Source organism: Canis lupus, chromosome 8 (genome assembly GCF_003254725.2).
Source record: "Canis lupus dingo isolate Sandy chromosome 8, ASM325472v2, whole genome shotgun sequence".
NCBI classification, from domain to species: Eukaryota; Metazoa; Chordata; class Mammalia; order Carnivora; family Canidae; genus Canis; species Canis lupus.
In genome coordinates this window covers 25,961,003-25,976,716 of record NC_064250.1, presented here as the reverse complement: position 1 = coordinate 25,976,716, position 15,714 = coordinate 25,961,003, and the positions used below count along the sequence as shown (strand labels likewise).

The 15,714-nt window shown below is 36.3% G+C and overlaps 1 long non-coding RNA gene across 1 annotated transcript in view; it reads left to right on the top strand.

The window, feature by feature from the left end:
• LOC125755556 (uncharacterized) overlaps nt 1-15,491 on the top strand; it is a 76,254-nt gene extending 60,763 nt beyond the window's left edge. Inside the window, exon 3 of the long non-coding RNA XR_007412297.1 lies at nt 14,709-15,491. This is a non-coding gene — a long non-coding RNA (uncharacterized LOC125755556). The remainder of the gene's footprint in view (nt 1-14,708) is intronic.
• The last annotated feature ends 223 nt before the right edge of the window (nt 15,492-15,714 follow it).

The window sequence follows — 15,714 nt, the reverse complement described above, 5'->3', positions numbered from 1 at the left end:
TCACTTTTCTTACAGTACTTAATAAAATTATCAAAATTTTATTTGATGGTTTTAGAGAATTTTAGTGATCAGAGAATTGAAGAAACAGAGGCACATCTCTGTGCTAGCCGGATATGGTGGGGATTTCTTTGTGGCACTTCATCAATGAGATTTAATCCTGTTATCTAAGTACATCAGCTTTGTGGTTCTTATATCTTATTCCTATTGAATTGTAGTAATGGGTAGTGGTTTCAAATACTTTCCAATTATTCCCATGGTACTTTGTGCTAGCCAAAAAAGCTCTAAGGGATACTCTTTTCAATTAATATTTCCTAAAGCCTTGTAGTTCATGTAGCACTTTGATAACCAGATAGTGATTTCCAATAACGGTGTTTTGAGACATTTTAGAGAATCTCCAGTTACCTGCAGGGATGCAAAGAATTTAAATTTCTCTAATGAAATGTACTGGGATTTGTTTATTATTGTTTTTAACATGGAATGGGTTATCTATATCTGGCTGAAAAGGTTAATGGGGGACTGGTGGCTCAAAAGGAGCTTTGATTATAAGTGATTTTGGCCACTATTCAATGTGCCCACTGCCGCTGGCATCACTATACACCTGAGCTATGTAATATTTTCCATGAGAACCTGAATTACGGGACTTCACTTACTGGGTTTTATTGTATGTGTCTTTGTGCTTCTGGTTTCTATTATTCAGTGTTGCTTACTAAATAGTGATTTGTAACCCACTGATGGAATCAAGATGCATACATTAGCCCCATTATAGAACTTTCTTCAATTCCATCTCATTTAGTTCCATTCACTTCTCTGCTTTGACTCGTATATATGGATCTGTTTAATTGGAGTAACTGAAGGCTCCTATCCCCATATTATTTTACATGTAACAGTGATATGCTCATCAAAGATTGTGTAATAAAGAGGCTCTGTAGTAGTAACATACATATATCCAGTGGGCATGATCCTGGAGAAAATAAAAGACTTTTCAGTGTTAATCCCGACTATCTTAAGAGTGGATCTAGATATAAAGTGGAAGCTCCTTGAGAATGGGGGCCATTTCTGTCTCATGCACAATTGGATCCCATAATGTGACAGGTAGTAGGGACTCAAAATGTTTGAATGATGAGCTTACCTATGAAAGCAGTGTTTAGCATGATTTCAGAAACTGCTTACTGATCTAGGTGTGAACCTGGACTTCTGCATGGGGAAAGGAAGCCAGTGAAACTAGAATGACTTCCTACAGCATGAATGTGGGCATGGTGGCCAATGTGGATCCGGGTTAGATTAGACCTAAGTTTTCACTGACTTTTTCTTCTTCTCCTTTCCCCCATTTGCTCCATTTATTATCATTCTGTTCTTGCAGTGGGCTAATTTGGAGTCATTTGTGATTCAGTACTATAGGCAGATATGTTTCAAAGTTTCTCCTTACAGTAAAGCCTTGAACTTCCTCCTATATATTTTAAATTTACATCTCAAAACTCAAAAAAGTGAAGTGACTGCTTCACTTCTGGACTCTGCCCAGTGCCTAAAGTAGTGTAAAATAGTGTGAGTGCTAAAAATACCTGTACTCTGCTGAAAAGAGTTTACAACATTCTCAGTAGAAGCTTTAAACTTTTACTTAAAGGTTAGAGAGAGCTGGCTCGATGGCAAAAGCAAATTTATTTAAATACCATTTTTACATTCGTTTCATAATAGTAACATTTTATCTTTTTTACAATGATTTATAGGCACTGGAGCAGAACAGGGGAGTCAGGGAAAAAAGCAATTAACGAATAAAGAAGAAAGTACCAATAGTGAAAGGAAAAAAAATCTTTGGAAAGCTAAAGAAGAGAGAATAATTGATGGTTCCATTTTAGCTTAATGTTATTTCTGGATCTCTTTTATAATGTGTTATTTACTGCATAGTTTATAGTTGACAGAAAATAAACAGCATTTGCAACATAATGTCTTTGGCTTTGCTGTGTACTTGCTCATCCCAGTTGCCTGTCACGTTAGAACTTCAACCAACATCCGTCAAAGTCTTCTGTGATGGAGTCTGTTTTTAATAAGCCCAGCACTATAATTACCTTATTGCAAAGTTAAAGCCAAATGACACTTATGATGAAGGTTTCATGGCTAAACAGTAAAGTCAGTGAAGCATATGCACACCAACTGTCAGATGGGAAGTAGCTGTTCGAGGATTTGTTTCTTTATTGCTTGACGAGGGTCACTTCATTTGTACTTGGAAACTTTGTGACAGCTATAACAGGTAGCAGAGAAGGATAAAGAACTAGTAACATGGAGGATAACTTAGAAAGATATCATCATTAATAGATTTTTGAAAAGATGAATTACAGAGCATTTGTGCTCAGGAACATCAGTACTAGGTGTTTCCCCAAGTATTATTTAACTTAAAACTCCCCGACTAACGAAGGAGTTAAAGCATTGTCCAAATTTTATATGCAAAGAATATAAAATTGAGGCTGTGAGAGTTTTTAAAATATATATATGCTTTGGGTTACCCAGCTGGTAAGTGACAAAACCAAGCTGTTAACCTGATCCACATTCTCTAAAGTCCCATGTGGTTTCCCCTGGTGTTACAACTGCAGTAAGGTAAAGTATCTGGTCTAATGGGGTCCAGATTGTGGTCTGGATGGAAAGGGAGTATGGTTTAGACAGGTCCACATACTGAGTTACTGAAAGTAGGAATGCAGAGACACACTCAGATGAATGATTGTCCTCTGTATTTTATGGCAGAGATCCATCTCCATTTTACATTGTTTGAAGTTTTCCATTTTTGCGACAATCACAATCAATTGTGAATTGATGTATCAGTAAATATCACATACACATCACAGCATCTTTCATCAAAGAAACTAGAAATAAATGGAGTCTTGCTTTCATCTTAACACATGTGGATGATGACAGAATGGTACTGTGTCTGAAAGCTGAAGAGCATCATTTTAATGTAATGGATGATGCAAAATGAATTTTTGAATCATTTGGCTCATTCAGAGCTACCATGCTACTAAACCTGGGATGCTTTTTCTCCACCCAATATCTCGCAGGAGAAATTTGGGGCTTTTTCCTACTCTCCTCTTGAATTGCTTTTGGGTAGTGGTAAAAACATCAGACTCTTTTTCCAGTTCACTTGAGGGTTAACGTTGCATCAACCTTCAGAATCACTCTGCTGCCACATCTGGGAAGAAGAGTGCCCTGCAGTGTCTCTCTTTCTCAATGGAGTGCTTAACCTTGGTGGTATCAGACCCGAAATTAATTTACTAAGTAAGTAGTGTATTTTGGTTTTCAGGACTGACCCCTGCCAAGACAGGATTTTGTTTTGTTTTTGTTAAGAATCAATAAAGAGTATAAATAACTTTTACATGTTTAACTCACAGTCACAGCATTATAAAATCTGTGTAAAAGAAAGTTGTATTTCAGGCTCTGGGAGTGAGCATTCAGTTACTGACAGTTACTGGTATCAGTTACTGATACCATATTGGCAAAGATGGCAACTCAATTGAAATGGAACTATTGGCTCTTAGGTGACATCTTTGTACAATGCCTGGAAATATCCTCCACTGATCTCTGAAGTACTACGCAGCATACAAAAGGCAATTAAGAAGTAAATTAGCAAGTTGCTGGTTTGAGAGCTGGAGCTCTTCCTCACTAGGCATGACATTTATTGTTCTGCACTTCTCTTCCTCTCTTTAGTATATTGCTTCTAAGGTTGGTTGGGAGTAGGTCTGGGGATTGGAATGATCATTGGCCAGGGGAGAGTTGTAGGACTGGTGTGACTTTCTTCTGGTAGGCCATGGAGGGAGTGTTTGACTTCCAATTTTTTAAAAAAATATTTTATTTATTTGTTCATGAGAGACACAGAGAGAAAGAGAAGCAGATACACAGGCAGAAGGAGAAAGAAGCTCCATGCTGGGAATCCGATGTGGGACTTGATCCTGGGTCTCCAGGATCACGCCCTGGGCTAAAGGCAGCACTAAACCGCTGAGCCACACAGGCTGCCCCTGGCTCTCAATTTTTTGCAGATTTCTTTAAAAGGTGGAGTATCTGGTGTCTCTATTATTAGCTTTGTCTTACACTACCATTTCTGAGGCAACACTCTAAGTTCTCAATTAACATTTTGTTATATTCACTTGTCTTACCCAGAGTCTCGAGGTTTCCTATCTTTACTATTAAGGAAATTAGTCTTCTATCTAGAATTTGAGATCTGGTTGCTTTTCATGTTCTACTTCTTCCTCTTGTCATATATGATCCCTTCTTGGTACTAAACTTGCTCACATCGAAACCAAACACCTGATGTGAATAGGATCAATTTGGTTAGAAAAGGAAGAAATATCAGTGAGGAGATCACAGGGATGCACTCTGGCCGGTGTCAGAGGGAGAGTGGATTCATTTCTGTTTGTGCCTAATCATCATTTGGATTTAAAAATTATCAAACAATTTTGCATGTTATCTCTAATATCTATGCAAGATACAAAAATAAAACAATAAAATAACATGTATCCAAATGTGTATTATGTGAAGTAATCTATAGGACTACACCAAGGACCAGAGATGAGCAGAGTAAGGAAAAGCCATCATAAAATGGATTATTTGGGATGGGCTTCTTGGAAGGGTTAAGTGTTTTAGGATGCAGAGCACAGAGCAGGCCAGAGAGTCCTTGCTTTGGTTGGGGACAGGGGCAAGGCAGGCCTGGATAAAACAATGGGACTATGCGGGCCCTATCTATAAGGCTATGAGTTGAATTTTGAACTGTAATAGTAATGAGTCTGTAATTAGTATTAAAAATAAGCTTACAGAGGTCACTTAATACATTAGTGCATATACCTTAGTGCATATACCTTAAATTTATGGAAACCAGTTTTAGTGTCAATATTAAAGAATGTTTCTTAAAGTGTAGTCTTGGATACAACCCATATCAGAATCACCTAGAGCGCTGGGGGAAAAAAAAAACATGTTTCTGGGTCCTCTCTCAAACTTTCTGGATCTGAAAATCTTAGGGTGGAGCCTAGGAATTGACATTTAAAATAATCTCTCCAGGGGATTCCTATACTCACCAAAGTCTGAGAATCATTGCTATAGAATAAGCTGAGAGTCCGTGTACTTTTATAATGAACATGACCTAGGGAGACCTGGCTTGTGAGAGTTGAGAGTTGAGAGTTGCTGATAAGTGGTTTTTCCTGTTTCTAAGAGTTGTCAAAAGTATCAATCTGCTGCTTCAGACAGAGCCTTATGAGATAGAGTCTTCATGGTTTTGGGGCCTGGACCTCAACTTTGCATTTGCAGATATTAGATTGGATGCGTTTGCCTAGAGAGCCCGATTCCCGCTAATAAATTCACAAGAGACTTGCTGATAAACTGAATACTGCCTTATTAATTTGTGGCAGAAGTTACGCCTGACTCAAGAACCAGGACTACATTGGTAGGCTGTTAGGAAAGGGCACACACATCAACAGGGACCTCGGTGAACAGAGTGCTCCAACCACTTTGTAATTGTCTAAGTACTACCCTCCTTCTCTCTATAGACTCGCCTCTCCTTGAGCATCTTATTCCTGAAACCCACTTCCTATACTGTGGTGCCTGCCACAAAGTCGATACTTGACGGAAAGCTGTTGAATGAATGGATGATTCTAGACCGAGGGGATCAGATGATGATAAGGCATATCTACAGTGATTGATCCAGTAGGGTCGCTTGTTTTTCTACACGTCAGGGTAGTTCTGCATATTAAGAGTGCTGTCTGTCCTGAGCATCAGTGGAAACTGACAAATTTTTACTTCAGGGGTCTCATTTCCTTCTCCTCATACAGACCCCTGTTCTTTGTTTTACACAGTTCTATCTCATATCGTCAAGGTCAAGTCCCAGTGAGTAGCTAATCCTTCATTGATTTGTTTAATAAGTTACATGTCTATTGTTTGCATGATGTCAACCCTGACCACCTTATTAAATGTGATGAATGTCCTAATCTAATTTGAATAAGTATTCTTTTTAAGGTGGCTTTTACAATTTCTCATTTCAGAGAATAAAAGATTTCTGGTCTCGTTTTTCTATCTAGGATATGTTTTATTTACAGTTTTATATTTACTTGCAGCAGATTGTCTTTAGGGTTTTTGATGAACAATTATTTATGCAGGAGTTCTACCCAAGTGCTCCTATGAAGAGATTCTTTAACAGGAATCACTAATGGTAGATGCACAGAGATTTAAAATATATGTAAGTGTATTTACACACACACAGAGGCCAAGGGAAGGGAGATTTCAAAAAGAATGTTTCTTAGATAGTAAGTAAATGAAGACTGAGAACCAGCTTTTGTATTTAGTGATGTGAAGATCATTGGTACTCTTAAGCAAGTATTGCCTCCATAAAGCAATGGAGGCAGGAGCCAAATTAATGGGTCAGGAGGAAAGGCATAAAGTGGATATGGATAAGCCTAGAAATTTGGCTAAGAAATGAATATAAGATAAAGGTCTATAGGAGTGTGAGGGAGGATTTTTTTTTTTTTAATCAAGCAACTCAAGGATGTTTAAATTTTTATGGAGGAAGATTTGAGAGAGTTCAAGAGAGAGAGAAGTTGAACATATTGCAGAGAGAAGCCTTTCCTTATGTCAACATTCATCAATAGTCATTGCTTCCTGGAAATTTTCTGTTCTCAAGAAAAACTCTGAGGGGAAGTATTTAAGAACTTTGAAGCAATAGCAGTAGCGATTGGGATTTTGCTGGAGCAGAAAAAAACCATCAAGGAGAAGGAGTGACAGCTCTGATAATTGAAGGACTGATTTAGAATTCAAACCTCCATTGTTTGCAACTGCAGTGGAGCTTGTGATTATGTTGAGTGGGGCTGTGACTTATACAGAGCAATTTCACAGAGTCTTTCATTCCTTGGGGTCCCCGGAACAGTGCTACTGTAAGTATCTCTGCTGGTTTCTGAAGCTTGACTTACTCCATTGAAACCACAGGAAGAATGTTATTTGATTTATGAAAGGAGTTAGCCAGCCATTCACCTAATTTTGAAACAGTGACAGGAATAGGAGGTAAGAAATGATATTGAACCAGAACTGTACAACTTGCAAGTGCTCGAGATGCCCAAGTAAGACAAAGATTTTTTAATATTTAGGGACATAATTCATTCAAACGAAGTTAAGAAATCAGTTTTTAAGACAATACAAACTCATTAATGCTGACAAGGTTTAGGATGTGGATATCTTTTAAAAAGTTTGGACAATGTACTATATGGAAAGCTATGTTAGCTACTTTAAATCCTTTCTGGAATGAGAAAGGTTATGGAAAAGAAAAAGTATATGTTTCTTTTAAGTTGAAATTACTCCAAATATTAAAGCAAAGTGTAAGCATTTCTATTAAGTAAACTGGTGTGACATGTTTTTGTGATAATGGTGTCAACACTCAATTATCTTATGGTTTTTGTGGGTTAGACATCTCTGTATGAATTAGCTAGGTCTGTTGCTCAGAATCTCACAAAACTGAAATTAAAGTGTTGGACATCTGGAGCTTGGGATCCTTCTCCAAGCTTCTTCTGATTGTGGTTGTAGGACTGAGGTCCCCATTGTTTTGTTTTTCATTTGTTTGTTTGTTTTCTTGTTGGCTGTTGAGGGGTCACTCAGGTCCTGAAGGCTGCCTGCCATTCCCTGCTATGTAACCTTCTCCACAATATGGCGGTTTGCTCTTTTGGGACCTTTGAGTATCTGCTGCAGCTTTGAATCTCTCTGACTTCTTTTGTCTTTGATCCCTAAGCCTTCTTTATAAGGGTATACTTCATTAGGCTAGACTCACCCAAACCTAAGGGGAGGGACACATGAGGAGCCATCTCAGAAGTATGCCTACCACAAATGGTTCAAATTAACGGATGTTCATGAAGAGGCTGTGTACAGAGGATTGGGCAAGGTAAAGGGAGCAAAGGAAGGATGATGAAGGAGCCAGAGACTTCCAGAACACTGCCAGTCATTACCAGAATGTGGGGAGAGTTTGGACTGTGGAGGAAAGCAGTGATAGAATCTTACACTGAGGCAGGAGGGGAACAGAGAAGAAATCCACCATCTCTCTCCTCCTGCCTCTGATCTGTGGATGGCTCCCCAGGGTCAAGGTGAACTAGAAACCAAAAGCTCAGAGCTTGAGTCATCCAGTCCATAGAGATCAGCCTCGCAGGACCTAGAGAGGCAGAGAAGCTTAGTGAATTGACCATTGCAGCACTCAAAAAATGGCCATTGCTATTACCAAGAGATCTTTGGTTTATGAACATATTTAAAAGTCTAAAAGTATGACAGGCTGGGCTTCTCTGTCAATATTCTAAGTGGTTCTGCTAGGTGGGTGATGATATAAAGGTAGGAGAAAGGAACTGGCCAATGTATTGTGAGAACCGTGATAACGAGTGACCTCTAGTACATTGCCTTGCATGCAGGAGGTAATCAACAGAGTTGTAGTAACTGGCAATATAATGATGACATTATAAACGTTCATAATGAATAGAAACTTATTCCATAAGGATGTGCTAAAAACGGAGGAAAGCAGAATGTTAACTTACGTTGATACTTAAAAAAAGCACATTCATATAAAAAAATTTGGTGGGTTCTATTGATAAAAAAGGAGTGTGACCTTGTTCAAAGGAGGGAGGCAGGAGAGTGTTTCCTTTCTGGATTTTAGTGACCAAAATATATGATTATGATTATTGTATCCATAAACAATAGCTTACTGAAACTTCTGAGCAAACTTTGGAATCAATCTTACAACCTCTACAGTAATCACATTGAACCCACAGCTATCCAGTAAAAACACTCAAGATTAAAGTCTTTTATGAATTCTTTTAGTTGCAATAGTGAAAGAAGCAATATCTATAATAAAACTTTTTGGAACTAGAACTTTAAAATTTATACTAATCCTTCCTCTGGCAGAATTTGTTTTTCATCTTAATGTGTGAAGAACAAAGTGTTTCTGTTTTCTTTTGAAAGTCTAATTTTTAAACCCTGCTAAATCTGTATGTGGGGATAGAGCAGGGGGGTCATGGCTTGTCAGTTTCTACCATACTGACAATTGAACCTGGAAATTTAATCATTTACCTTGGGCAGGACAGAGGGATACTCAGATTCTGATTTTTGTGGGTAGCCTCTCTTCCTATACATTATAAATTGAAAAGAGAAATTAGAAAACTTATTTTGGGACTGCTTCTTATTCAGTATTTCCAGTGGTTTTTGATTATTCATTGGAGATCAATGAATTTGGATTTTTATCCAAATTGATTATGCATCTAGTGTAGTTTGAAATAAAAGAAATATTACATATTTCGCATTTCTCTCCAAATGTACAAAGTCATTTAAGAACTTTCAATGTTCCAGCGCCTATAATGCTTATTTTTATGTTCATTTTGCATTGAATAAATTGCCTTAATGTTCTAATTAGCATTTCCATCGTATTTGCTAATACACTTTCACACTTATCTTATGCAGTAGAAAACTATAGTCAAACATTCCCTTAGGAAAATTAAAAGATTCTTCATCTGGATACATTTTTCTGATAAATCTTGTAGCAGGGACCTCAGAAGGGACACTGGTTGGGTATTTGGAAGACAGAATAGGAAGTCTGAAGCTTAGAGACAATCTAATATTATACTAATTTCATTTTTAATATTGGTCTTGGAAATTTTTCTGATCTACTCTGCTTTGACTACATATATCCATTAATATATTTTAAATTGGCCCAGGGACAATAAATATTCCTCTCTGAAATGTATGTAGAAGACAGGTTTGTACCAATGAAGGCCATCTGGTATTGTTTGAATACCAGTGGAAAGGTTGCTCTATTTTTATTAAAAAGAATTATTTTACTTCCTTAAATTTTATGAATAGTTCAAACTAATCTAAATCTTTCCTTTTCTCTTCAAATTTTCATTATTCTTGGATATCTAGTATGAATAACAAGAATACAATTTTATTTCATGGTTAATGCTACTCTACCTCAAACTTTCCTTCAACTTAATGCTTAGTTATTCTAGAAACAATGATCATACCTAGATAGAGTAATCTGGCATGTTATGGCAATATACCCACCACTTCATAACTTAAAAGCCTTATTTTAGCATATTTTTAAGGATAAAAACTTTAAAAATGATAAATGTTACACTTTTGTTAACAACTTGAAAATATTCCAGTATAAGAAACTCTACTTTTTACTTTGTTTTGTATTTCCTTCGTCAGATTTCAAGTTCTCATTGGAGAACCCTTCATCAAAGTAGGTTGGACTATCTCCAGAAGGAAGCACTGCATTAGTATTATTGGGTAGTTCTCCTTTGTGACTTGGAAAGGGGGGCGATAGAAAGTAATTTTGTGACCTTGGAAACATTGTTTAACTTGCTGCTGTTTTGGAAAATTTCTGCCTTATTTTGTGCAAGTCATGTGGCCATATAGCTACGTGGAAGCCTTGTTCTGCATATGTGCTTCCATCGCAAAGTGGGAGGGTTCACAACTCTTCTGGAGGTGGGATTTATAATCCTCCTGTCCTGAGATCCCACCCCCATTATTTACAATGTAATTTATCTTTTGCCCTCTGGTGGAAGAAATGTAGTCATGTCATAAAATGGAAATTGTAATCTTTTGAAAATTGAAGGGAAACTGGGTAGCTGGATTATAGAAAATCCATTTTTTTCCTCCAGGCTGTTTAACTTCAACAGAAGTAATCTATCTGTGGGTGTTAATAAATTGTAGTCAGCCAGGATTTAATACTGATATGTATTGTGCAGATTTAGATTCTTTTAATGTTTGCCTAACTTGTTCTCTGCGCCAGACTTTCAGCATTCTGGATGTGGTAGGAACGGTACAAAAGCAGATGGGCTATTTAGTAATTGTTATGACCAGTGCTTGACAATGAACTTCAGTGTTTTCCTGTAATTTCAATTTCTGGAGAAACAATAAGCTTAATTGTTTTAGGAATAGCATTAGGTGCATGATATTTATACTCTTATAAGTGTGAAGTTTGGGTAGACAATTGAATTGGCTAGCCCTGTACTTATTCAGTAAATTTGTCTAGGATAAGTTTATTTTGATTAGTGGGCTAAAGCTGTTTTATCTTTACGCCCTTGTTGTTTCTGGCATAAATTCTTGGTCAAGGTAACTCTCAAACTGCTAAATGAGTATTTTTCAGTGGAGTCTTGTAAGTTGGGGACAGTGCTCTTAAATCTTCTTGGCTGAGTTGCCATCCATTGAATTACTTGGCTGAGATAGGATCAAAGTCATTTTTTACACCTAAAAAAAGTTAAGTTTTTACTAAAAAAAAAAAAAAAAAAAGAGAGAGAGAGAGACTCAGTCCAGAGAGTATTTCCAGTCACTGAAAAAGAAGGTCACTATATATTTTTCATTCTTTTAAATTATTAGCATTGAAGCATTTGGCACAATTCTAGAGAAGAAGAAATTCACATTTCTTACTATGAGAAATTGTGGCTCTTGCTAAAACGTTCTAATGATTTGTGTTTTTAATCAGTTTATTGTTATTATAGTTAATCTGTCTACTATCTCTGAGAAGTAGGTTAAAATTATTAACCCTCTTTTACAAATTGGGGAATAGAGACACAGTGAGGTTAAGTGGGACCACAGCATCCCGTAGTAAGTCACTGACACAGGGAGGATTAGTCTGATATTCATGTGTTTTGTTCAGTCCACAGCGTCTTTGATTTTACTTGTAATGAATCACACTATTGTACCCTCAGTTCATATTTGGAATGGAAGCACTGACATTTGACCATCTTTCTTTTCTCTCTTCAATGATCCTTGTGAGGCATTGAGGATAAACTTTTGTGGTTGTTGAAAGACTACAGCTTCTCTTAATCCTTTGTGAGATGTGCATATATTACCCCTTTAATTTTCATTTTCATCTTAATGTTAAAGATCTTAGACAAGTCTGGAAATTAAATTAAAATTTAACACATAGGTATATTTTAATTGCCAGTCTTTTCATTTGTATACATGTGGAGATGATGAGCCAAGTAACCAACCAAGTAATATTTATTGAGCATCTATAGGCTAAAATTGACTCATGCTGGATGATTTTTGGCCATTGACTATTCTAGGTAACTGTTGTGATATCTTTCTCTTAGGTAAGATACCGACTCACACTTAAGGCAAATTGTGGGTAGTAGCCCAGGCTTACTCCGTTGGTACTGGCAGAATTAACTTAGGTACGATCATGTTATAAAATCGTGGGGTTGGGGAGCTTAAAAGCCATTAGTTCTCACATCATATAGGTGCTCTCTTCTCCTCCCCTGCCTCACTTGGAGGCACAGTTTATCACTCAGATAAAATTTGTTCCACTTGACCCTTCACACCTCAAGCTCCAGCCATCTGGGAGAAGAGCCTTGAGGATGCTCTATGCTCTTTCCTCTCACTGCCAGCTTCTATTATGAGCCTTTTCATGGAGTCACCTTGCTGCTCTCCCTTTCCCTTCTCTATCCTTTGTCCCTGGCTTATTCCTTAACTCTCAACTCCCATTCAGTGTTCAAGTCTCAGCCTGAGTGCTACCTCTTGAGGTATTTTCCCACCATCTAGCCTAGATCAAGTCCCTTGCCATATAAGCTTCCTGTAGCAAACAGGCTTTCTTGTTGGTGAAATTCACTATGATTCACCCTGCTTGCTGCTGGATAGTAAATTCCATGGAAGCCAGCATCTTGTTTTTCTCATTTCCTATCAAGTGACAAATTCTTAGCCTAGTTCCAGAGACATAGTAGATGCTCAATATGTACTATTTGTTTGGTGGGTTGGTTGATTGTCTCCAGCCATATAGGAGAGAAAAAACTAGCAATTAATAAATAAATACTTTGGAAGCACTTCCAAATAAAAAAAGAGTGAGACCCTCTCCCCCATTCTAAGAAAGAGGTTGAAGAAAACACAAAACTATTATAGAAATGAAGACAAAAGTAGAGATTGTGATTTTAATAACAGACAAAGTAAAATATAGGCCGAATAATCTTACATGAAGTAAAGCTAGTTCTTTTTAATGCTAAAAGTTGGAATTCACAAGGGACATTGATTATAAATAATAATTGCACTAAATAATAGAAATGTTTCCATTTCTATTATTCTATTCTATTTTAATTTCTATTATTCACAAAAAATTGTGACCATGGTATGGGGCACAAACGGGAAGAATACCATCATAATGCAAGGAAAAGAATAGAGAGAGAAACATGATAAAAGATAAAACAAGTATGGAAATATAAGCTATTTTTATTATGTATTATAAATATATAATAAATATTCCTGAAGAATAATACAGAGAAATTAATATGGAGCAAATAAAGTAGAAGAAGAAATTTGTGAACTAGAATATCTGAGTTTGGGAATAAAGTTTCACCATAATCTATGTATAGTCAAAGAAAGCTATATTTAGATTTATTCCAGTAAAAAAAAATCAAAATCAATTTTCTTCACTTTTATGTTTAAGCACATAAACTGAAGGAATAAAAATGAGTTTTTTTTCCCTTGGAACACCAAATATCATGTGATAATATTCATTTTGGGGCCGAAAGTGTAGCTTCAGAATTGTAGCTAAGTTGGAGTTCAGGGTTAAGGGAAGCACAAAGACTTTCTCTGCTAGGCAAAGTTTCAGAACATATAGCACTTTGGAGAAATTCTACTAGTAAAAACATTTGTAATTCTCCTAAGAAAATTTTCATTTTCTATCTTATATTCACCATGAATTATACAACCATAGTAGTCTTTCTTTCTTTTCTTTCTTTCTCTTTTCTTTCTTTCTTTCCTTTTTTTTTTTTGAAGATATTTTGTTTATTTGAGAGAGAGAGAGAGAGAGTGCATGAGCAGGGGGAAGAGAAGAAGGAGAGAGAGAGCAGACCCTCTTCTGAGCAGGGAGTTTGATGTGGGGCTCGATCCCACAACCCCAAGATCATGACCCAAGCTGAAGGCAGATGCTTACCCTACTGAGCCACTCAAGTGGTTTTTCTTTTTAGTTGGTTGGAAGAATATTAATATTTAAGGCCTTAATGATAAGGTTAAAACTGCTAGTTATATCTGTTTCTCCCTTCACTTCTTATGCAGTGATAGAACTTTAAGCTGAGAACATGACTGCTTAAATAAACATTATTCTCCCAATCTTCCTTGACTTAGGTGGCCGTGTAAATACACTCTGGCCAATGAGATAGAGTGAAATTGAGGTGTGCAAATGGAATGCAGGTGCAATGAAGAGTTGGCCATCTTGAACCATGCAAATGAGAGGCAATAGAACCATGAAATAGCCAAAGTAGCTTGGGCTTCTGAATATTGTGTAGAGCAGACCCATCTTACCTGCCTGAAATCTTATATGACAGGAAAATTATTTTCTGTCTTATAAATTCATTACTATTTTATTCTGTGGCACATCAACTGAATTTTAATACAGATAAAAAGTATATATACAATGTATTTAAATGTCTCCAGGCTAGCTTCATCATTGTTTTTCTTCCTCTATTTTTATTTTTAATATTTCACCTTATTTTTTGTGTCTTTGCATACTTGCTTAAGTATTTTAAATATAAATAAATATGCTCACCACTTAGGTATACTTTCTAATATATTGTAGATAACCAAGAGATGAATCAAAATTTAGATTCAGAAGTGGGGAGTTAGTATTTTAGGATACTATCAGTGTTGAATATGGAAATAGAATAATAAATGACAATAGTAAGTATAGCCAGATTATGTTTTTCTTTCTCTTCCTTTCCCCTTAGGCAAGAGAAGAAGGAATTTACTAATACAACTCAAGACTCCGTCTGTGCCTGGCCTTGTCATGCAAAGAATAAAACACAGGCTTGGCCTTCAAACATCTACTTGTAGGGAAGAGAACAGTGGTCTCATAAAAATCCTTCACTTTCAGAAACTCATGACCTTGAAGCCCAGCTTGGATCTCATCATCTTCAATTCCTAGAGAAATCTATAAACCAGCTAAGAATTTTTGTGTTTAAAACGTTTTTGGCATAACATACCCCTGTGAAAAAAAATTCAATCATACAAAAAAAAAAAAAAAAAAAAAAAGCCCAGCTTTTAAAATCATATCCTGGACAGTGTAAACAAAAACTTAATTGTGCTTTATTTCATAATCCCAAACTGAATCTTTCCTTTTTCTTTTTCAAGAGTCCACTATCATATTTTTTTTTTTTAGAAGGAATTAACCCCAAACCTCAAAATCCTTTCTCTAGCAGTTGCTTCTAATAAACTGGAACACTATATCCCACATCCAAGAAAGATGTACAAATAAAAGGCTTCATTTTCCAATCTGTCTAATATTAATATTATCTCTTTATATTCTTTGTTTGCTTTTGCTTGATTTACCTTCCTGTGTATTTTAATTTTGTAATTTTGTTCTAAAGAGATTGGCCTTGGCTTTTTATTTTGAGAAATGTTGTCTTTTAATTGAATCAGCTGCTTAAGACTAATAGCCAACATCATATTTAATGGGAAAATGTGAGTGACTGTCCTAAAATCAGAAATAAAACAGGACTCTAAAATCACCATAATTATTTGACCATATTCTTGAATTTGGGGGCTATGCAATGAATTATAAAATAGAAATAAGATATATAAATATTTGAAAATAAAAGATTAGCACATTGACATATCCAGATGATATGAATTTTTGGTCAGAAAAAGCCTAAGAGGACCACCAGTTGGAACTATTATGACTGGTAAGTAATTCCGATAAACTAGTTAGAAACAAGATAGGAAAATAATGTAAAG